At 38.0% G+C, this 23,777-nt stretch overlaps 1 protein-coding gene across 8 annotated transcripts in view; it reads left to right on the forward strand.

Moving 5' to 3' along the window:
• SLC35F5 (solute carrier family 35 member F5) overlaps positions 1-8,374 on the forward strand; it is a 39,599-nt gene extending 31,225 nt beyond the window's left edge. For all 8 annotated transcript variants that reach the window (XM_055812034.1, XM_055812036.1, XM_055812032.1 and 5 more), the window contains one exon: positions 362-8,374. The gene's annotated coding sequence lies outside the window, so the exon portion shown is untranslated. The remainder of the gene's footprint in view (positions 1-361) is intronic.
• The last annotated feature ends 15,403 nt before the right edge of the window (positions 8,375-23,777 follow it).

Here is a 23,777-nt window from a genome sequence, read left to right on the forward strand (position 1 = left end):
ATCCTTCTCTAAGAGGTTATGCAAATATCTCAACAGGAGCATTACATGTTTTGTTGATACCGTCTTGGAGCATGAAGACAGACATAGTTGAGGACTCTTAGTCCTATGCTTCAGGGCTTTAGTTTTCAAATAACACATGCAGATTTACATGATGAGAAGTATATTTTTATTTTCTAGTGTTGCTTAAATCTAAATGAAATTTAAAATATTATAACCAAAACAATAATTGTGATGTCTTAAGCTTAAGACACACATGTTATTTCCTTTATTGGTAAGATGGGAACAAATACATGTGTTGATTTCTTTTTTGTAATCCTTAATTATGTAGCCCTGATAATTTATTTTTTTTTCTTCTTCTTAGTTTAACAATGGAATGATGCCCAGCGAAGAGACAATCTTGTGGAAAAGTCCCTAAGGAATCATGTGCCTATTCTGAATTTGTAGTAAAAATAAGAAGTTTCAGTTCTTTTGAAACTCTAAACTTTTCCTCTTTCTTGATTTCATCTGGTTTTATAAATGAACAAATTTGCTACATGCCTATCACCATAGGGAGTCTTAGTCCATCTGAGCAACCACCCTGCCTTATAACACTGAGCTGGTGAAGTTACTTGACAAAATCAAGAAAACAAATGCTGTTAAGTGATTTCTTTCTTTTTGTAACTCACGATTTTGTTAAATGCTGGACAATATTATTTTTAAAAAATACTTTCAAATGAGTTATGTAAATAAGTTTGCAGGTTGTCAAGTCTCACAGGCTTTCAGATGAAAACTTAAATAGGTATGTTACCTGTAGTAGGTACAAATTAACTTTTTTATGTTGTATAAACTATTTGCATATTAATAGAAGAAAATAGAAAAATAATTTATTAAGTACATACTTGTAATTATTGAGGCAGGATCTTTGTATGGTCCTGGAACACCACATACATATTGTCTTATACCATTTTGAGAAGCCTTGTAATAGCAATGGGTGCCATTGTTTAAAAATCTTTTGTTACCTAACAATCTGGGATGTTTAAAATTTTAGTGAATGATAAAATATTGCTAATTACAGTACATTTGGGTGTACATTCTCAAAATCAGTATTCATTTTAAACAGACTGATTCTGTAACCCATTCTTATTCCCAGTTACCTCACATGGAAAACTAAATTTGAAAATTTTCACATGTATAGCTGCCAAGTTATCAAGGAGATCAGATTAGTTGTGAAAGTTTTCAGTCAGTAGGTTGGCAGTACAGTAACCTGCTAAACAATCTGAAAGATGTGTTAATAAATTTGTTCTAAAACTTGTAATTTTCCTTATAACCTGTATCTTCCTTCCACTGCAATGCTGCTATCCTATTTGATTCTGAAAATTTATGCATAGTTATTTAGTCAGTGCCATTTTCCAACTTCTGGCTTGTAAGACACTTATATTAAAGTTAATTTTGGGTTTTGATGGATTTTTTTTTTTTTACAATGAATGTGGGATGGATTTTCAGCTAACAGTATTCTCTTCCACATAACAAGATTATTAATAATGTAAGGTACTTCTACTGTCCTTCCACACAAATACAGAAGGATGACATACTACAGATGCCTTTTGATGTTTTGACATAAGTAATGATCCTTCCAAAAGAAATTTTGGTGTTTGGTGATACGACTAGATGAGAGGGAATGCTGGAAAGCAACATGCTGAGCTATACATTCAGAAGAATTGATTAGCCAGCAGCTAGAATTGAATGTAAAAATCTCTAAGTGGAGAAGGAAGAAAAAAATTAATCTGGGGGCTATTCTGGTCAAATATTGCACCTTTTTTTGCAAAATTTTGCAGAATTTTCCTTCCAGTTTTTAATATTGGACTACACTACAAGTTTCAGTGATCCGAGGCATCTCTTTAAGATGAGATAGTAAGTCCTTCTTTGGATACCTGAAATAGGAATTAAAAAAACTGCACAACACTACAAAAACACAAGCCCAAACCAAACAATTACTATGCTTATGTAGGCATTTTGAGAAACTTCACATTTCGGTTCCCAAACCCCTCAAGCAGAGGGGTTGAAGATGCAGGGTGTAGAACTAACTTTACGTTTGACTTTGGTAGAATTTTCAAGGATTTTTGGTGAATGAAATTTTCTTAGTTGCTGTGGGTTTTTTTTTTTGTTTTTACTTTTTTTTTTTTAAAAGGATTGTTTCTCCTTCTAAATTACAACAAATTAGAGGATCTTAGCTTCAACTTTTTTCCAAGAAGTAAAGACCTACTCACAATAAAAAGCTAATTGATTAGCTAATACAGTTTGACAGATTGAAAAATCTGTTTTCAATGAATGATGTGTTTCAATGACATCATACTGAATATATAGTACCAGAGATTAACTACACATTTGAATCAGTTGGGACTTGTGGCATCAGCAGTCTAAGCTTGGGAAAACTGAGTTTGCTTTTGGATGGGCAATTACAGTATTTTTAGCAAAATAATACTGTCTTTTGAATTTGGTCATACTAATAGAATTGGAGCTGTAATGAATAATGGGCAATTGCTATTCATTTTTGTCCTTATGTTCACAGCTTAAAGTGAAAGATGATCGTAGTCTCCCATGTATGTGGCTACTGATAACCTGCATTACTCATCAGTTTGAGAGGTTAACAAGATAAGTACTAACAGAATATTGTTCTGTCTCTGACCTCAGGAGTGCTGAAGATGTTACTCAAAGTTAGGGTCTTCCCACTGTTTTTGTCTTTAACAAAAATATGTTATTTTTCTTTTAAAAGATATTAAATACTTTAATCTGATGATACTAGGTAGCTTGAGCAGTCTTTCTGCATTACGTTATAGTTCTTTAAAGAGTAAGAAACAGCAAACTGTCCTTCCTGAAAAGATTTTTAAACAGTGGTGCCCTGTAGTTACAAGAAATGTGTTTTAATTACGGAAGCTATACCATGTAACATTGTTCCTGCATTTAATAGAGTGATGAGTTTGTTTTCTATAAAATCTTGTGATTTTTAGTACAATAATATTTTATAAATATAACATCTAATTTGAAATGTAAATTGCTTAGCTCTAATGGGTGCTTGGTAAATGCACAAGAGATTTAGCTTTGATTCTCAGGTACCTCTGACGTAATGGAGACATGCTGGGTTTTTCTTCCTCATGACACAACTGGAATGTGAAGGAGCTCTCTCATAAATGCTTTACCTCTGTGTGCTAGCATAAATTGCTCTTACTGTTTCAATTTGGGAATGTCTTTATTCTGACTTATTTCTTGTAGGAAGCACATACACTTTAAAAAAAATAATGAATTTTTATCTCAAGCATTTCTTTGAATGTCATTAGATGTTTAAGTAACAGTGATTTCCCATGCCTGCAAAATGGCAAATGAATACTACATGTGTTGCTCTGTCACAGTTGAACTAATTCCTATAATCCAATGAGACAACCAACAATTTCTTCTGTGTGTGTGATTGAGGTTTTGGAGCTGTTTGGGTTTTTGTATATGGAAGAAATGATGTTAATTTGCCAAATGCCACATAGCATGCCTTTGCTTCTAGGGCCTTGGTGAGTCTTGCACAGTTTGATGTACTGTGTACTACATTCCAGAACAAGGGGAGAAAAGGAGTTCAGTTTTTCTGGTGGCTTTGTGTTCGGTTTCAGTCATGTTGAAAATGTGTTCGCTAAGAGGGGCTGCTGTAGATGTGATACTAATTCAGGAAAGGACTGACATCAGTACTCAACGTTACTTTCAAAGTATGGGGCACATAAATATGACTGAAGACAATGAGGGCCCGATGTTTCTGTTGCCTAGTGTGCACTGTCTCTTGCTTGTTGGCTTTTTGCCTGTGGAAATCTATGTAAGATGGTGGGGGCTGTAATATGTGACTGGTCTGGCTTGTCGTGGAGTTGGACTTGAGTGGACTGCACCCTGGAATTCAGAAGTGGGGAGACTAAGGCACTGCCTGGTTATTTCACTGTGGTGTGGCAAATGCTAAAGTATTTTAAGTATTTTGCAGAAATATGGTGTTAAGCAGGGGTATTCTTCGAATGACAAACCATGGTGCTGCATGTGATACTTGACGGGGTATGCGGGTATATGCGTTGCATACCTCCTTGTAACGTACTAGCAAAAATAAGAGAGCCTGCAAATTACTTTTCTTGGTGTGAGCTGTTGTAATCCTCATGCTCTTCCACAATACTCATTGTGCCTAGGTACTGCTATTCACAACTATGATTGCTTTAAATAAGATGGTAAAACGGTTCTTTTGTAATTCTTGGTTCCATCTCTCTTTGTGTTGAATGTTATCATTCCTATTCCCTACTAAAAGGGAGATTTCCCTACTTAGGGGAATTAAGTTACTGAGCTAAGCTATCAGAGGAGGGGGAAATCCAGTTAAATTTTAGACACAGGGTGCGTTTATGGACACACTTTCAAATTACACATGAAAATAGGCCTCAGTAAGGCAGTGTGTTTGTATGTTTGTAAATGAAGTTCAGAAGTAGCATACTCAAAAATCAAGAAACGGGAACTAATGTTAATTATCACAGTGTTGAGTTATATGGCTAACTGTAGCATGGTACTTTTAACCAGTTTTATTTGGCCTAAGTTTTCAATCAATTACCATTTCTGCTATGGCTGTCATATATAGTGTCTGCAATTGAAGTTGTAACTGCAGTAGCATGTAAGTGTTGGCTCAAAAACAATTGTTATGCATGTGGTTTTGTTGGAGTTTTTGTTTTCTTTTTTTCTATCTAATCCAGGATTGCATTAATGCTGTATTTTGTTTTACATGGTTATTGCAGGGCATGATTTCTCAGGGAAATACAGATGATACCATGCATTGTGAGAGCTGATAACTAATTCCAGCTTTTAAAATCATTACAAACATTTTCAGGTTTTGTTCAGACATTTCATATCATGTAATTTCATGTTGAACCTCCTTAGGCTTATTAGGTAAATCATGTTGAGAATGTTAAGAGCATTTAAAGGTGTCAATAACATACACTCTGCCCAACGCTTTGTTACTTTTTGGACAAGCATCCATTCTAAGCTGATGCTACTATTTTTGTATGGTTTTCTACTTTATTGTATCATGCGCCATATAAATTAATAGTTACACTGCTGATTTGGAGGGCGCACTTATGGCGTGACAGTGACATTAACTTTCAGGGTTAGGCAATGCTGTAGTAATACATAATCTGATTCTGGGGTAGAGTACTAGTATAAATCTTCTAACTTAACTATATTAATTTATATCATTAAATTTCTACAAAGTCTGTTCACCTTGGGGATTTTTGTTTGTTTTTCCAGTAAAGTTGCTTTGGCTAGACTGGGATTTGATCCAAAGCCCATGAGAGTCATAGACAGCATTAATGAAGTAAAACTTTATGGAAAAGAAACTCCGCAGTCAGGTTGATGTTTATGTCTTTGCAGTATTTCTGTCTGCAGCATATATTTGGAGTGGTTTGCTTTAAGACTTCAGTAATAAAAATTCGAGGGATTTTAGTGCTGGTAAAAGTGGTAAAGGTACTACTGTAACGGGTCACAAAAAATACTTTCCTATAGCCAGCATGCAGCTTTATTATTTAGAAGGTGAATTTGTCTTGCTACTTGACTTTTCTTTAAAATCAGCAGTATGAGAAATGTTAACCACTCCACTTAGTTGTATACTTGGGGAGAATTCTTTCTCAATAGTGAGAATATGTGATCATAGCCATCAGCCTTGAAGATCAGCTTCCTCTTAATGATTTCTGATTTGACATTTCCATTTCCATTTCCATTCACTTTGCAAAGAATGCAACAGGGCGTTTCCTCTCTAGGAAAGGCTACTGTGATTGTGTTTTGACTACCCTAATTCTCTGTATTGTTAGAAATCTAATATAAAACATAAATCTAACATATAAATGTGACTCTGCTTAGTTATCTGTGTTCTCTCCTCTGAGGTAAAGTATTACATCTTGGTATTAGAAGGTAACCAGACTATTTCTGGAATGCCTACCATGATGTGGAACGGATCCAGGATTTCATCTGGTTTTCACTTCTTTCTTTTAAAAAGTATAAAAGGCTTTCCTCCGAGCATTTTTGTAGAAAGCTGCTGTTTTAGTTCTGCAAGTGCAGAGTTCTTCAACTGCATCTAAAGTTGTATCCAACATTCTTTTTTTAATGAGCTTTTGACTGTTTTGTTAGGGAAAGTGCACAAATCTTGTAGATGTTTCACAGAAGAAATATGACTGGATACTGGAGTGGCCTCAGAAACAATAGTTCAGGGATTTTTCTATAGCTGTTCACATACATCTGTGAAGTTTTCCCATAGTTTAAAAAAACCCAAACAAAACCAAACAGAAAACCACACTCATCAAGCTGAGAGGGATTAGCCATTTAGAATAGAACTAATTTTATAATATGCAAATTACTCTGCTTTCATTAGAGATATCCTTCAATATATTACTGCTGTTGCCAGCCCACAAGTCTTTTCTTCCTTGTCTGTGTTACAGGTGATACTCCTACCTAAATCTGGCCTTTTGCATGCCAATTAAACAAGTTCCTCTACCAGGATGAGTAATTTCTAAAATATTTTTAGCCTCTCCTTTTTTCTCCAGCTAGGGGAACAGCAGGGGCTTTCCAGTCAAACAGTATCCCTTTCCTATTGAAGAAATAAAAAAAAAACAACTTTAGAACTTGAGAAATAATTTTTGATCTTAATTGAAAAAAATCTTACTGGGCATTGTATGGGGGATTAGCTGTAAAATCATAGGGGTAATTTCTTATGTAGCCCAACTACGTCTAAGAGGTGCTTAGGCAATGGTGTATTGGATAAATTTCTAGTTGATCTTGATTTAATACAGAAAATAGGTGTTTTAATTAATCATTTCACATTGAAGATGAATGCTGAAATTAAGGCCTGTGATTGTTTTAAAAAAATGGGAAAAATTATGTTTGGAGAGTGTACATACTAAGGAGTTTCTTCTCTGTATTTTGGGGGTTTTAGTTTTTGTGATGTTTTGGTTTTGGGTTTTTTGGGGTTTTTTAAGTGTTAAAAGTCCCACATACAGTCCAGTTACAAATGGATGCTCTATTAATTGAAAATAATGAGGGGCTGTTTACACAAAGCTATAGTGAAAGCTTAGCCAGTTGCTCAAGTTGACATTCCCTGAATGGAATTAGAGAAATGTATTGAGTATGCGATACAACTTCAGGATTGTACATCTGAAGGGTCCTTGTAACGATTTAAAATCTGTGTAAGTTCTTTTTGGAGTGGGTATTAGTAAAACAAAATAGCTGATGAACCTTTTTCTTAGTTGCTTATACAGATTGATTTGTGAAATGTCTAAAGCTTGGGTGTGTTAAAAGATGCACAAAACCAATAGTAGTTTGTATGGTCTTTTTGACATTACATTTTGTACTAAGTTTCAGTGACTTCTGAATAACACTTTTCAAGCGGAGGCTTCTTAAACTGAAGAAAACTTGTGTTTGCGTGAAGTCCGTATGATTTACTGATAATTCAGATGTTCTGAGAGCACACTAGTTCCAGGTATATATCCTCTATGAAACATCTTTATGCATAATCTTTTAACCATTTTCTTTAGTGAGACCAGAACATGAATTGCTGATGTGTATTGAATTTGCACTTAAATACCCAAATTTAAAGTGTGTTAAACCTTGATCTATTTTTGATAAAAAAGAAATGTAGCATTTTTATCTAATTGCATTTAATGGTAAATATGTTCTTGCAGAAAAAAACATATAATTATGGCTTGATGCAGTGATTTTAAGCCAAGAAAACCGCAGGATGGCAGTAGTAAATCTGAAATGAAGACGCATGTCTCCTCAGAAACTCTGGCTTCTGGTTTCTTCCTTCCCTCTTTGTACCAAATTGTTGGCTCCATTATTGCAGAATTGTAAAGGTGAAGCAAGGACCAGAACTTTTACCCTTTGTTTTTTAAAAGCAAACATTGGCTTTTGCCTGGAGCGTCTTTGTCCTGTCTGTTTGTTTTCTGGGTGGGGTGTGTCACTTAAATGAGAAATACAGAATAAAGTATTTTTAATTAAAATCAGATTTAAGCTATTATTTTGAAATGGTCTATATTAAAAGAGATCTAATGAATGGAAATTAAAGGCCTATATTGCAAATATTGAACAGTACCTATATATTTTTAACAAAATCAGTATATATATGGATATTTGAAATGCATAAAGGTGAAAATTGGAAGATTGTTCTTGTGTTGATAGGTTTATAAATTGATTCTTAATATCCAATACCAAAACCCTATAAAAGGGCTGATGAAAAGAAAATGTAATGTATTCTGATGAACAGCCTGTGTAATACAATCAATGGGTGTGATGGTTTTGTTCTGTATTATATTTATTATATGTAAGTAAACAATAAAGATTATAAATCTTATTTTCTTAACAGGAATTGGTATTTGGTTGGGCTTAATGCTTAATTTGTTTTACTTCATCAGTTAAGAAAAAGTGAATGGTCACAAAGGGTGGGCAGCCTTGGGAGAATAATGTAGTGGTAAAAAGGTCTTGAATTCACACACTTATTTCCCCTCTTCCACCCTTAAAAGTGAGGCCCGGGATGTCTCGTTTTACATGAAACCAGCTAGGATGGCAAAAGGTTATAATTTGGTCTTAGATGGGTCTGGTAATTTAAGTAGTAAAATAGCAATTTTTAATCCATTTTCCTGGCTGCAGGTGGCTTTTGCTTGCTAGTACGTGAATTATGAAGCGGTCGTGTCCCACGTGTTATCAGCAGGGGGAGCTACTGCAGCATCCATCGCGCTGCAGCCCTCAGCTCCAGCGCAAGAGCTTACATAAGCGGTAAAGGCACAATTAATTTACCTGTTTATCATCCTTAATTCTTGGAGTTCACCAGGACTAGATATTAACCTTCCTTCATGCTCCGTGTCTTTAATAATGTAAACTCTCCTAGGGATGATAGGCGTTTACCTAAATACTTAATAGAAAAATTAGAAAAAGTGTTTTCCTAGCATTGGCTTTTCTGAGTTTTCTGGATTACCTACAGCTGAATTGTTTACTGATAAAATCAATGTTGTTGCACAGCTGTAGCAAGAAGCAGATTTTTACACTAAAACATGCGGATACTTGCTGTGCCATATCTAAAATATGCAAAAGTGCAAAATGGTGTTACTGACAATGCATGTACCAAGTACATGAACCTTAAAGTTTTAGATCAGAGTTTCCTAGGAAAAAATTATAAGCACAGGTATAAAGGCATCATGCCAAATATAAATCACAATGTGGAGAAGCAAGAGTGAGCATGAAACAAATGGCAGTTTAGCTAATGTCTGAGCCATCTTCACCTTCAGAAATCCACTGGGAAGAGCCTTGAGTTTACCTGGCACTGCTATGGCCTAATGTCTAAACCAAAAACTTGTAATGAGCAAGGGTGATGTAATTGAAACAGTTATTTCCTGGAAGCTGTTCTTACAATGACTGCACTGTCTTATGAATGTTCTGGGACCAGGAAAAAATTTTTAAATCAAAAAATAACAAGCCTGTGACTCTTTTTTCAGTAGAGTAATATATTGTGGTAAGAAACTTGCTTGCTTAACTGCTTTCAAAAACATTTGTACTCTTAAAAAGGTGTATAAAAATCCACTGAAGTTGTCCCTTATGCAACAATTTAATTTTCACACAAAATAGACAAGTATCATATGCACCCCTTCTTTTGCAATGTGGGAAGGTCTTTGTTCTGTCTTACTTGGCAAAGAATTTTGAGAGACATTTAATGTAGTAATTTTTTGGTCAAAGCTGTAGTGCACTTCAGTACTTACAGTTTTGGGGGGAAGTTTTAACCTTTAACATGAAGTTCATCATCATGTTCCCAGACAAGCAACAGGAACTCTGGAACTCAAGAATTTGAAGCAAGTTGGCTGGGAGTTGCAGTGTTTGCCATCGTTCAATAGCCCCCAGAGCAGGGGAGCTACTGGGTAAATGACTGAGGTAAGTGGTTTGTGGGGTTGTTTTAGGTCTGGTTGGTTGTTATTTTTATTTCCCCCTTTATCCAAAACATGAATCAATGTATTTTTATTCTGTTAGGCTAGTAAGATTTAAACTGTTGTCTGTGATATCTTGACACCTAGTACTTTTCTGTATACAGTGGATAAGCTAGTGCAGGCTAGCTAGATTGCTTTCAATCTCTAGGACATAATTTGTTGACGTATTATCTTACTCTACTCTGTATACCTCTCAGTTTTAGGAGACACATTTCATACGTGAAACTGCTTCTTGCCAGAAGCTCAATGTCACTAGCTAGAAGGTGAGGTTTAAAGCTGCTGAGAAAGATGATTTAAACCCTATTTTCAAACTACTTCTTCTATCAATAGTATGTATGTGGGAGACGTTCTTGGTTTTTATTTATATCTGCAACCCAAGTATATCCCATTTATATTGATTTTAAAAAACTTGGATAAAGCTTAAGGTTTCCAAAGAAACAACAGTTTATTACCTCAGCGTGAACTTCTTCTTCCTTTCTTCCCCTCATTTTCCACCCTCTGATCCCAACCCCTACTGCAAGCTTACGTGAAAGAAAACCCAGTTCTAATTTGTGGGTGTGCAAGCTTTCAGGACATTTTTTGGTAGCATTATCTACTGTGTTACAATTTGCTACATGAAGATGTTCATACCATAAAGATTCCTTAATTATTTAAATGGGCTTTTCTTTGTGGGAACCTTCCAGTGTCATGCTGCTAATGATGATGGAAACCTCATGATTACTCTGCAAGTGTGCATTTACACAATGTGAAGGAAGCTTCAGAAACATAAAGGAACATTCTGTCTCTGTAACAGTGTTCCCATTTAGAAAGAAGCTCATCTGCCAGTAGATCTATTTTTTTTTTTTTTTTTTTTAAATCCTGTTGGAAGGAAAAGAAAAATAATACTTTTTAAAAATTCAAGCTATAAGCAGATGGCTTTTGTGGCTGTGGTGGTGCAGGCAAACTGGCAAGCAATTCCCCAAGAGAGGTTTCTGACCATGGGGTGATGTGTGAGAGGAATGGGAGATGAGGAGATATGATGCAAGAACCATAGATTAATGGAGTTTGGTCTTATGTGTACCTTTCCCCAAGCCCTCCTTGCCTTTTTATGTATTTCCTTACTTACAAAGGATTGTACAGAAGACTCTCTTCACAGATTGAGAGGACATAATTAGTTCATAGTATAAATATTTGAAAATACTGTGGAAGTGTATCAGTAATTCATCAAATGTCTTTTGTGAAAAACATGTTTTGACTAAAGTGGTGACACTGACTTCTACCTCCTTTCTTCACTATTACGTAAAAGTTTATATGTCTCTGTCACTCTTCTGCATGTGACTTTCCCCAGCCACCAGTGAATGGAAATGTGTCTTGACTTCAGTAGCTGGTGCTGTTTAATTGAAATGGTTCATTCTTGTAAGCAAGAAGTGCTTAAAAATGAAGTTGGATTCATTACTCTTCCTACAGGAGCATGCTTGCCTTACTGAATTTCAGGTGTAGGAAGAGAAGCTTCTGAATAATGTGCTTGTGGAACAGGGTAAAAGAGAGCCTCACCAATTTATTTTTCTCAAGGAAATCGTTATGGCCTGAGGCAGTGTCCTTTCTCAGATGCAAAGGGGCAATCAGGACCAGCCTAACCTAGACAAGAAAAAGAACGAACTGATGATCCACCAGGAGCTGATGGAGAGCCATGGTAAAGGAATGAACAGCCCTTCAGAACTAGGAGGAGATGCATAATGGATTTCCAGTAAATGAGGTATACCTGAGTGCCTGCAAAAGGAGTCAGCCTGAGTTTGAAATTATTTCTATCCTTTTGTACTGGAGACTAGGGCAAGAGGTGGAGCTCTCGATAAAGCTTCAAGACAGAACAATTTTGTGAGAATCTCAACTGTTCTGTAAGGAGTGGGTGAATAAAGTTCAAATTCTCATGGATTAAAAGTTTGAAAACTCCTAAAACTCAAAAGGTAGAAATGTTTAATTATTTCACAAATTTGCTTTTTAGAGGTCTAACTAATATAAAGGTTTGGTGAAACATATAGAGTCTGTCATGAAATAATACCAATGTTGCATTGGCTTTCTGCCAAAGTAATTCCTCAAATCACCTAGTTAATGCTTTTAATGATGTGTCTCTGCTTTCTAGCCCTGGTCTGTCATTATACCTGCCAATCTACCTCCTCCTTTTGCAGATTATTTCTAAAACTGACACATTTATGTTTTTCTTCGTAAATTCTTCATCTTCCCCCCCTCCCCCCCCCCAGGTTTAAAAAAACTGTTCAATTCTAAATTGTTTGCAAAATTGGCAAACTGGCATCCTAGCATTATGATGAAAAGACACAAGTACAGAGGACTTGAGAATATTTGAGAATACTGACTTTGCATGTTTCTCCTCACATACCAGACTGTATCTGAAAGTGTACATTGGCCTTGAGATGTATCTGCAAGAAAGCTTTTATCAAAGCTTCTTGTTCTGCATAACAGTATTTGGGAGCTTGCTATTCTACGTTTAGAGAACATTTTACTTTTGTTTTCAGTAGAGGTAATAGTTTCAAAGTAAAGGTTGTTGTGTGTAAAGTCAACAAAAAATTGACTCTAAAGACTGCAGTCTTACTGTCACATCTATAATGTTCCTTCTGAATTTGACCTGTATAAACTACCAGATCTTTTATGTGATGTCTTGAATGTTGAGAGTGGACACAGCACTACCTCTTCCCCCTCCTTTTCATTAATGATTATACTTGGGAAAGTCCCTTCGCCTTTCAGTGGCTTAGGTTTTCCCCTTCATAAATTATGGTAGCCATTAGAATTTTATTAGTTTGAGGTAAAAATGTGAGAACAAATTGTTGGCAAGGTTGCTGTGGGGCTTGGGCAGAAAGCTGTAGTTCATACTTAAGGATGTCTCGTTTCTTAGGGAAGTAACAACTACAGCTTTCAGCCCCAAGCCCCACAGCAACATTGCCATCTTTTCTCTTGTATTCCATTAAATCTCCTTAATTCCTCCTGTGCTGCCTGACCTGTGCTACGTGGGCACTCAGTCTACTTCCCCATGTCCTTCATCAGTCCTCACTAGAGATGCCAACACTAACAGATCAGTGCTATTACCAGTGCTGAGCCAGGACCTTTAATACAGATGCTACTAGAGAGACACCAATGAAGATTAACTACCATTTGTTAGATTTTTTAAAGGAAGTCTTTTAGCTGTTTAAAAAGAGAGTAGGGATACTCCCAACAGCTAAAACACTTACTTCTTCAGTGTAACAAATGTCAGTTTATGTCGATTGCTGCTGCTACAGGAGCTGTGCCTTTATCAAAGGGGCCAGTATAGCAAAGAAACTGTAATGGAGATGTAGAAAAGTTAGAAACTACGGCTAAGAATCACAGTACTTGAGGAACTGACCTAGCCTCCCAAAAACCCCATATCTGTAGGAAATTAGGGAAGCTGGAAGGGATGGATCAGATCAAGCCCAAGTCTGAAAGCTCCTTCATACAGGGCATCTCTGTAGATTAACTTGACTTTGATGAGGTGAACCCTGGAGATACCAATATATGAAGAGGACATTTGCATCAAATTTACAGGAACCTAACAGGTCACATTGCAATGTTTAGATCAAGTCAAGGCACTCACACACGAGATGTGCTGAGCCGCAGTCCCCATCAAAGTGCAGAGCCTGACCTTCAAGTTCAGGAGCTAGGCAAACACAGTAATAGCCGTTTGGACCATGTTGAACACAGTGCTCTTGATTTTAGGTTTATCTATGGTGCAGAGAGATACCTCGTTCATGAGTCACCTCAGCATCCCTTTCTGCACAGCTATGCCTTTAATGCCGCAATGTAGGACCTGTGACAACAGATGTATCCTAGTATGAGTCCACCTACTTAGCTGCTTTCATAGCCAGGAGATAACTCACAGAGAACGTGGCAAATCCAGGCCCACTCTAGATACAGCTATTGTTTTTTAAAGCACTGAAATAATTTTTATGTTCGGTGTCCCCTTAGCCCAGACACACTTTGTAGCATCCAAACACCCAAGAGGTGCCTGCACGTTTATATTTCTGTGTTAGGAAAATTTCCATATAGTAAAAAAAAACTTTTTCAAAACATCCTGGTAGCAATAATAATTACTCACTCTCCACCCACAATCTATTGAGACTGAATGTTTGCTTCCTCTGAGCCATCTCACTGCCTCTAAACCTAATCATGTGCCTCTAAAAATGCTTTTGTTGCACTCTGCAAATCACCAAGCTCAGCTTAGGTAGGAAAAATTCCTTCACTGGTAAATGGACTGATTATAGTGGTACCCTGGTGTGGTTTTTGTTGGTTTTTAATCACATGGTAGTCCCACAAAGCTACTGTGTTTTTATTCTCCCCATCTTTGAATGCACAAGCTTACTCCTTAGAGATAGTCTAGCTTCCAAAAGTTGGGAGTCTGAAATGTATGTCTTTTATAGAAGGGATAATTACTTATCTGTAAATTACAGTTCTCTGAAGATATATCAAAAAAAATTACCCCTCGCCCACATATTCACCTTCCCACTGAGCTGAGATTTCTCTGCATTTTATGGGCTTCAAAAATAGGGTGTCCCTCTTCCCCTTCTTAATTTGCTGCTGTATTGTGAGGGGTTTTTACTTCTTTCGCAGACAAAGTGGACTTTTGGTGAATTCAGGATAGTTGAAACATCTCAGCAGGTGTGGTGTGAAACTCTGCTTGGTGTGAACACTGACTTACAACTTTGAGCTCAGAGGCATCCTATTGAGTCTCTGTTCAGGTGAACAAAATCTCACTTTTCCCAAGAATGTTACAGGCTGGATCATAAACTGGGACAAAAAGGCATGGCCCAATTTATTTGAGTGGATCTGTGCTAATGTACGTAAATTTAAAAATCTTATTTTAAAGGATAATCCACAGTTAATCCCTACAGTGAGTAACTGTCTCTAAATGTGGCCCTTATTGTACTTACTTTCTACTAATTTGATTTTGTAACTTTTCTGTAGATTTTTTTGTAGCAAATCAAAATTTATGACTGGAAGGGGGAGAAATACCTGGGGCTCATTATTACAATAGAAGTGAGAGAACAGGAGCAGCAGAGATTTGTTTATTTTTTCTTTTTGATGGCATGAGGCAATGTGGATCACATGAATTGATTCATTATATTTAGCATGGCTTCTTTGTTGCCCACCGCCCCAACAGTAACACAGAGTTTTAGATTTTATCCTTCCATTTCTATCTGAATTACTTTCTCAGTTCTTCTCTGCACTGTACTTGAAATGGTGTTTTTTTAATATTACTTCAAAAAATAGCTTGTTTTATGAACGATATTCATGTTAACAATAATGATACAATTGATAATTATTTAGTAACTAAAGTGCATAGCTTCTTGGTTTTAGTAATTTCATGTTTATGTGCTTGTTACAAATTTCTGCATGTGGTTAAGAAAAAGATGACAGGAGAGCAGAAGGGCAGACTGCCCTTCACCCTTATTCATATTGATGCTATTTTTCCTGTGGGGACTTGTTCTTACGTCATTAGTTTTGATCCTTTAGTAAAGTAAGTAGGTACTTGCTACTGTTTTAACTTTTCTGTCTGCAGAACATCCTTTCAAGAATCAGTTATGTATGCTGGAATAATTATTTACTCTTAGTTAGCATGCTAATTTTATTCGTGGCTAATGGCTATTGACAAACCTTTCCTGGTTGTCTGTTCTTTTATTTTAAATCCAGGGGTGGCAAAATTTCTTTGCCTGCAGTTGCTTGAGAGAAAGGTGTACAACTAATTGAAGCCCTTGGCTCTACTTGATGGCCTGTAAATGTCCATCTTGCTCAAACAGCAGTACAGATCTTTCCAGGCTAGCAGGCTGGTCTGGTATTCAGAGTTTAGCTTTATTCATTCAATTTTATTATTATTTGTCCCAAGTGAAAGAAAGGTGAAGACACCTTGTATTGAAGTAGGCTTCAAGAATTTGGAAGCTGATTAATTGACTCTTCAGGTGTTTGGTTATCAACCAGAGATTACGTTATCAAATATATGCTGTATGAATTGATTTATCTAAATAGTAATATCATATTATGCACAATTATTAAAACATTCAGACAATTACAAGATAAATGCAGGAAGCCTAGCCTGATAGCTGACACAATACCTAATGTTCAAGTCACAATTCCTCCTTGGCCTTACAGGTAGCAAGACATGGCCAGTGAGAGGGAGAAGATGCATATGTTGCAGTAATGGATCATCAGACTGAAGTGTCTTATTCAAATTCACTTTAGGAAACAGGTCCAGGTAGGTAACATGCCACAACAAAGTAATCACGTGTCATATTGACTGATGCTGAAGGGCTTAAATGCACAGAATTTGCAATTCTATGGGATGTAATAGCAATTAAACAAAACCGCTACAACAATACGACAAAGACAGACCAAAGTGAGTATATTCCATACAGCCCTCACAGTTTTCAGCCTGCTGATTTTGTGTCGGTGTCATGGAGTCTGTCACAAAGAGGGCTCACCCAGGCAGGAGTAGTAACAACACTGTATTCTTGTCAATCGCTGTGATGCCGTTTTAAGTAGTGCCACCAAATGTTGCCTCCACCCAGAAGTGAGAAGAAAAGCCCTAGCTGTTGACCCTGCTATCCTTTCTAATCCCTTCAGGCACTCGGTTTGGAGGACTGTTTTGCTAAGTTTACATAAACGTATGCTTGTATCTCCATCCCATTTCCATATCCTGGCTGATTTTTATCTAGTGTTCCTGGAGGCCGGCGGCGCGCAGGCAGGGGCCGCAGGGGTGCCGCCCGCGGCACTCGAGGTGCAGGAGGCAGCGGGATCCCAGCGGCTGCGCTCGGCCACCCGGGTTCAAACGCCAGAGGGAGACGAGGCAGTGAGAAGTGGCAGCTCATTGCTAGTGACTTGTGGGGGTGGAGAGGCTTCTGGGCGTTCATACCCACTGTTCTGAGTTCTGCTCGGTGGAGGGAAAATCCATTGCCTATAGGTAAAGCCAGAGGTGCCTCTGCGCAGCGCAAGGCTCCTCCTCAACACCCTCTCAACACCCCTCCTCAACAGGACTGTGGGGCAAAATAAGAGGAGAAAGCTCACGAGTCAAGGCAAAGTCGGGGAGATCACTTATCAATCACCCTCAAGGACAAAACAGACTCAACTTGTGGAAATTTAATGTATTGCTCAGGCGCCGGGAGCGCTCCCCACCCCCCCGCCCAGAGCCGGGTGCTCGCGGGGCGCTTTCCCGCACCTTCTCCCTCGCTCCTCACGGCCTCCCAGGCGCTTCGCCCGCTCGTAAATGCCGTTTCCCAGAGGTGCCACTGGTGCCGCCGAGGGGCCGGGCTGGGCTGTGTGGTGGGGCCGCGGCAGAGGCGGGCAGAACCGGCGGGAACCGGCGCGCGGCAGCCCCGGCCTCTCCTCACAGGGGAGCTGCGCAGCCGGCTCCGGCCACGAACACCCAGTGCAGCAGCATTTCTGCGTTGTGGTCTTGAGTTTGGAACATTTCTGGAAGATTTTGGTGTCAATGGCTGTAGAGAGAGAGCCCCAGCGGCTGCGCTTCAGCTTCCTGATGCCAGCAGGGCCAGGTAAAATCCAGAGGGTCCTGTCAGGGACCCACACATGTGGGTGTGAGGGGTTTACAGCGCAGTTTGAAGTTGAGATGCTAGTAAAGCCATCTAATCAGTAGCTGGCTCTGTTAGTTTATTCTTTCCTCATGAGGAAACATCTTTCCCTGTGTCTTTCCATAACCTTGTCCTTCGGTGGCTTTATAGTCATGATCACACACCCAGGGGTTCTCGTGGACGAAATGTTTTGCTGTTGCATAAAAGACATGAAGTGGTTCTCAAAGACCTGCCAAAATATGGCCTTGAAATTGTAATCTTATTAACATAAGCTCATACTGGTGCTGTTTCATTTTGATCTACTTATGTGGTCTCTACAGACTTGCTTTAACATTGCCTTTGTTTCATCTGGACATAACAGTGTAGCCTACATAAATGCCGGCTAAATTTATTTTACTGTTGGCTTTAGCAGGATGCTATCCCACAACAGCCGACATACTGTGCTTGTCAACGTGGTTGTGGAAATAAGCTCAGAAAAACACTACAGAAATCACTAGCTTGCCTGTATTGTGTGTGCTTTCACAGAGTGGGAGTTATATTCCTCCCACATGTCCTGTGGTGCCTTTGGCTTGGTGTAGTTTCGTTGCACTGTGGAGTTTGCTGGCACGTGCTTTCTTTGCGAAGTCTAAGAATTTACACCCAGCACCTATTACTCCGGTGACAGCAGCAGGTCTTTGCTTGGCTTGGTGGGATGTTTGGTGGGCAGCAGGTTTCTGGCAGATTTGGACGTGGCCCTGTGCTAGAAAGATTTTAAGGCTCAGGCTGAAAGTTGCGGGTAGAGAGATTGCCTCAGTCCCTGGTTTTGGTCAATAGCAGCTCACTGGGTTAAGCTCCTGCGCAGGGCTGTAAGAGGAAAAGCATTCCCTGGACAAGGTATGCCTTGTCCACTCCCTTGCTAGCAATCCAGCCTGAGGTTCAAAAAGCAGAGACAATTAGATGACAGATCTCTCACTGTCCTTTTGTTCAGTTGGTCCTACTCATGTTCTCTGCCTGCCTGGGTAGAGCTCAGTGTCCCAAAGCGTGCCTTTTTATAACAGCAAACAATGTATTTTCGTCTGCTGTGTTCTCCGACTTGAAATTCAATCTACAAATGCATACTGAAGTTTAAAATTCAAGCCCTCTTTCTCATGCTTTCTTGCAGGACATTGTATTGTCTTGTAATCTGGGCTTGAGGTGACTGAACATGATAGCATTTTGTAATTTTTGATTAAATAAGTAGACTCTGAAAGTGAAACAAATCTAATGACTCCAGTGGAAGGAGTCCATGATCCATAGATCATGATTTTCTGAGGAAGACACCTTGCCTTCTTTGTCCAAACACAGCAACTTCTTACTGTAGTAAAAATTTTTGAAGATACAAAGCGGGGAGCTGAACGACCTGCAATGTAAAGCAGTAAATTCAAGATAATTTGGCAATAACAAACAGCTTTGTGTAGTCTTTTTTTACCAAGAAAGAACATGCCCATCATATATGATAGTCTTTCAGATGGTATTAGTAGTAGTACAAACTGCTCTCCTACACAAAAAAGGAAGTGAATTCAAATGGCCAGAGTTGCTGTTGCTCTAAAATTATCCTTCTTGAAAACTAAATACAACAAGCACACAGAGCAGTAAAATAAAAATTTCTTGTCTAGACGTATTTCTCACTTGCAGCCTCACAGCTGCAGAATTACAGAGACTGCAAGTCTGCATGAGAGCCAGGCTGCTTTAAACTGTTCCTTTTCAAAGTTTCTCTCTTGGCCTGCAACTGCCAAAGACACAGGCTTAGCAGCCCAAGCCAGATCCTCATTAGAGGAAAGGGATAACAGTAGGAAGAATAACTTACAGAAGGAAAAGCATACACATCAGGGAGAGGACAATATCAGGAATTAAAAATCCATTTACCTGGTGGTATGTGGGTTGCTCAAGCTGATGGAGATAATATTTCAGACTATGTTATCTTCCATGTCTGGTCAGGATTTCTTCAAATATCAGGTCGATGAGAGCTGGATAGTGTCATACTATCTCAGGAGCTCTTGAAGATGGTAAGTCAGGAGAAGCAACAAATTGTTTTGAGTTCATCTTTATATGGGCCCCTAATAAAAATCTTTTAAAGCTACCTCAGAGGGATTGGTAAGTAACTACTACCACTATATTTTTTCAAGAATCTGTTTTTAATCTTAGCATATCTTTGTTCCACAGATTTTCTAGTTCATTCTCCTTTTGCTTTATACTCATAATCAGAACATGGTTCTTGGTAATATTAGCAACATTTATTAGGATAAATTAAGACCTAATAAATCTTTTCGTATGAAAAATTTGACAACGTTCATCACCACTGGTACCTGACCCTTTATGAGCTTTTATCTGTGCAAGAGCAGTGATGTTCAGGATCCCTTGAGCCCTGTTTGTGAAGACGTACGAAGAATGAAATTATAACCTTACTGAAGCCAGTGATAAAACACCTTCTTCAAAGACTGGGATAGAAGAACACTACTTTAGGAAATGCGGACATCCGTAAATATAAGAGCATATATTACACCTCTTTTTATATCTCCTCTTGAGATCTAAGATGCTATCTATTCAAAGAGGCTACAATACCTGTTACGTTCTTATGGACTTCTCCCTTCCCAGCTCCTATCACAGTCCCTTTTAGTGATTTTTAGAATCTTTGTAAATTTCTGACCTTAGAAGTACTTTTACTTTTAATTTAATACTTAGAAGTCTTAAATTTCTCACTGTTTGTAATATATTCTGCAAAGGAACCATATTCAGCTGGCCTCCGTAGTACCATTACTCCAAGTAAATGTGCGGGCTAAATGAATTGTCAGGCATCAAATAACAAACATAAGCATGCACTTAAGCACTGTGGATTTCATACAAATAAATGAGTATGCACTATTCATTCTTAAACAGTGTGAACACAGATTTCCTATATTTCTAAGATTTTTTTCCAAAGCTTCATGATGGTCTTAATTATTCAGTACCTATTATGAGCCTCCAAGAGTGGAACAAGAAGTGCATTTCCTAGAAATGAAACATGGAAGTGTTCTCAAAGCTATTTTAATGCTAATTCTTGTTCACTTTTTCAGAGCTTGAGCTTTAAACATCACAACTGTGAAAAGATCAGACCAAACTGAGAAATGTATTTTGGCCATAGAGATGAAACTGTGAATTGGCATTTAATTGTGGAAAGTGATTCTGTAGCAGTTTGTTTTAGATTTTTCAATTGGTGTGAGTCAGTGAGCTTTTATGGTAACAAAATTGCACAGTAGGCTTTAATTGTGCATAATTACTGCACTGCATGGTGCAGAGTACTATATTCTAGGCATTCAGCTGCATTCTGTTAATATTTTTTATTGAACTCTGTGAAGAAGTATACCTAATGGTGTTTGATATATGCTTGTTTAATCTGCTCTTGCTTTTTTGTCTTAGGAAAATGAAAATTGTTATTATAGAGTACCTCCCCCCAGTTTCTAAATGACAATTATACTGTATGGGCGATCTATGGGCATCTGCTAAAATTAACTGGAGTCTTATTTCAGCTGCAAGGATATTATGAAAAGTCTTTGGGTTTAGAAGTGTAACTTTCAATAATACAGGGTTCAGGTTTTTTTACATTGATCTGTGCATTCTTAAAGCTGAGTAATACTTGGTGGACTTTCATGCTGTTACTTCAGTAATCTGTAGCTGTTTCCAAATTGATTATTTTCCTTTCCTCAGTATTTTATGTCTGCTGGATCTGGTCTGTGCATCCAGCTAGAACACAGCCTGTGATTAAGGATTAGGAAAATTTTATTTCCTTCTCTATAAGTAAGCAAAACGTTTTTATCACTGTGGACCTAGTGATTTGTGAAATCCTGTTGTACTTTGTTTTTTCTCCTGCTAAGCTTTCAAGTTGTCAGGAGTGATCTGATTGTTTCCCATCTTTTCACCAATAATGGAACCCAGGCCAGCACTCTGTGGCTCTCATGAATTCAGTATCACAGCTCTCAGTCATCAAAAAGCCTTTATGATGTTTCTGGGATGTGACATTTCTGTGGAAAAACAGCTTTGCTTTTGGGGCTTGAGCTTTTCAGGGAGATGAAAAAAAATAGTCTGATATTATTGTAATTACTCTACCACAAGATTCTGCAGTTCTCTTTCCCCCAGGGATAAAAGTACTGTATAACAAACAGTAGCTCTAGCAGATCTTTTTCCTATTGGTATTGATGAACTTGCCGTTGCTATAATGTAAATAACAAACTTTACAATAGTCTGCTTTTTTGTTAGCATCTTCCAGCATAGCAACTTCTGTAGCTGGCCTCAAAGAACAAACTCCAGGAAGAATGAATTTTGATTGCATCACTGCAAAGCTTTTTTTGTTCTTCCTGTTTGTATAGTAAAAATGAAGTAGCAGGAAGAACCTTCTTTTTTTTTCATCCTCTATTCTGTATTATTCCGAGACATTCTGAAGAATATTGCTACAGGTGGGGTTAAGCCAGGCATTGTTTTCCTACACTTATACCTGGTGATCTATATAATTCAAAAGGAACACATGAACATTTCTCTAATGGCTTTACAGTTCTTTCTGTAAGAATGTGTGAGCATTCGGGAGCAATGTGGGATCATTGGCATCCCACCCTACTCTGAATTGCTGAATTTTACCAGGGAGGTGAGCAGTGCCTCTAGCTTTTATCACTTTGCTTCACTACTTATATCAATGGGAAGTAACTGTACAAACACAAAAGTCCTGTCTGATGACTCCTTCCTATGGTGCTCTCAGCCGAGAGTGCGGAGAGAACACACATCTGTGGGAGAGTGAGGGGTAACTGTTGATAGGAACTGTGAAAGGAAAACATATAAAAACATTTTAAGACATTTATCTTCTTTATAGGTACTAGTTCTTAAGCGGGGTCTGATCCTCTCTTAAATAAGGTCATTTTACAATATGGCAGGTTTAAGTGTTTATTTACTTTAGAAGCCATTGCACTTCCAGAGATAATAAAGTCTTTGATGATGTGCAATAGAACTGCATCAACTGTGATGCTTTAGTCTTTTTTTGTTTGTTTTGTTTTAAAAATGGTTGGTTTGGGGTGTTTGGTTTTTTTTTCCCTTTTCCCTTGTTTTAGTTTTTAAAGGACAGGAGAAGGAATGAGCAACAATAAAAAGGAAGAAGTTCTTACTGATTATCTTATTGCCTTAGAAGACAATTTGGATGTAGTCCCAGATTATACATCTGCCCCTCTAATGTACATCTGAAATAATATTAAAACCAACTCAGACATCTGTGTGCTAGGAGTGTTCAGCTGCTTGGGAGTGAGCTGCTGCTGCTGCTGCTGCACCTGCAGAGAACAGCCTGAGCTACCTCCTGTGCTTAGCAAAGAATTGCAGGAAGAAAGAGCAGCCCTCGTGCCTGGGCTCACCACACAGTTCAGAAAGGTCTGTTTGGCATTTCACTCTTTAGTTTTCATCCTGCTTTCTCTAACACTCATAATGTTCTCTGGCTCACATCTAGAGTCAGGTTACGTTTCATAATTACAAGAGCAGTTAAAATAAATATGTTTTCTCAACATATTGTTAGCTGGACAGGTGCCAGCACTGAGGTCTTGGTTGGATGGGTCAGGACAGTCTTTCCATGCAGGTTTGAAACCTAAAATGGAGAAAATTGCAATGGTCTGGCTGCACCAGTTACTCAGACATACTCCTCTAACTGTTCTTAGTCAGTACAGTTAAATTAATTAAACAATTGCAGCCTTTCAAAGACAGCTGAAGCTTTTTTGCAGCTCTGGTGAAGTTATAGGCTGGGTGAAAAGGTTTACAGTCTTTATTTATTCATATAAATGTATTTATGTTTTTGTATTTTGCTAATACTTCTAACTATAAACTAGTCCCAGAGTGGAAAGACCCATTTATATTTGACGTCTTTTGTGAGATAGCTTCATTTACAATGTAGAAAGAAGACTGAAATTCAATAGGTCCCTCCTTTCAGGTTCCTTTTCCAAAGACTTCCTTTACAGGTTGCCAGGTAACCAGAAGTCTTTGACTTTTAAATAATACTTCATACAGGTACAAAAAGTGAGATTTTTCCAGAGCTGAAATGGCAAGAACTATCTGAAATGAACAGTAGTTTAGCAAATGCCTAAGGAGCTGACCACTGATAGGCACATACACAAACGTGAAAGGAGCAATTTGCTAAACTCTTCAGTGGCCGTATGGATCCAATTTCAAGCACAGGCAG

Source organism: Falco peregrinus, chromosome 8, assembly GCF_023634155.1.
Source record: "Falco peregrinus isolate bFalPer1 chromosome 8, bFalPer1.pri, whole genome shotgun sequence".
In the NCBI taxonomy this organism is placed as follows: domain Eukaryota; kingdom Metazoa; phylum Chordata; class Aves; order Falconiformes; family Falconidae; genus Falco; species Falco peregrinus.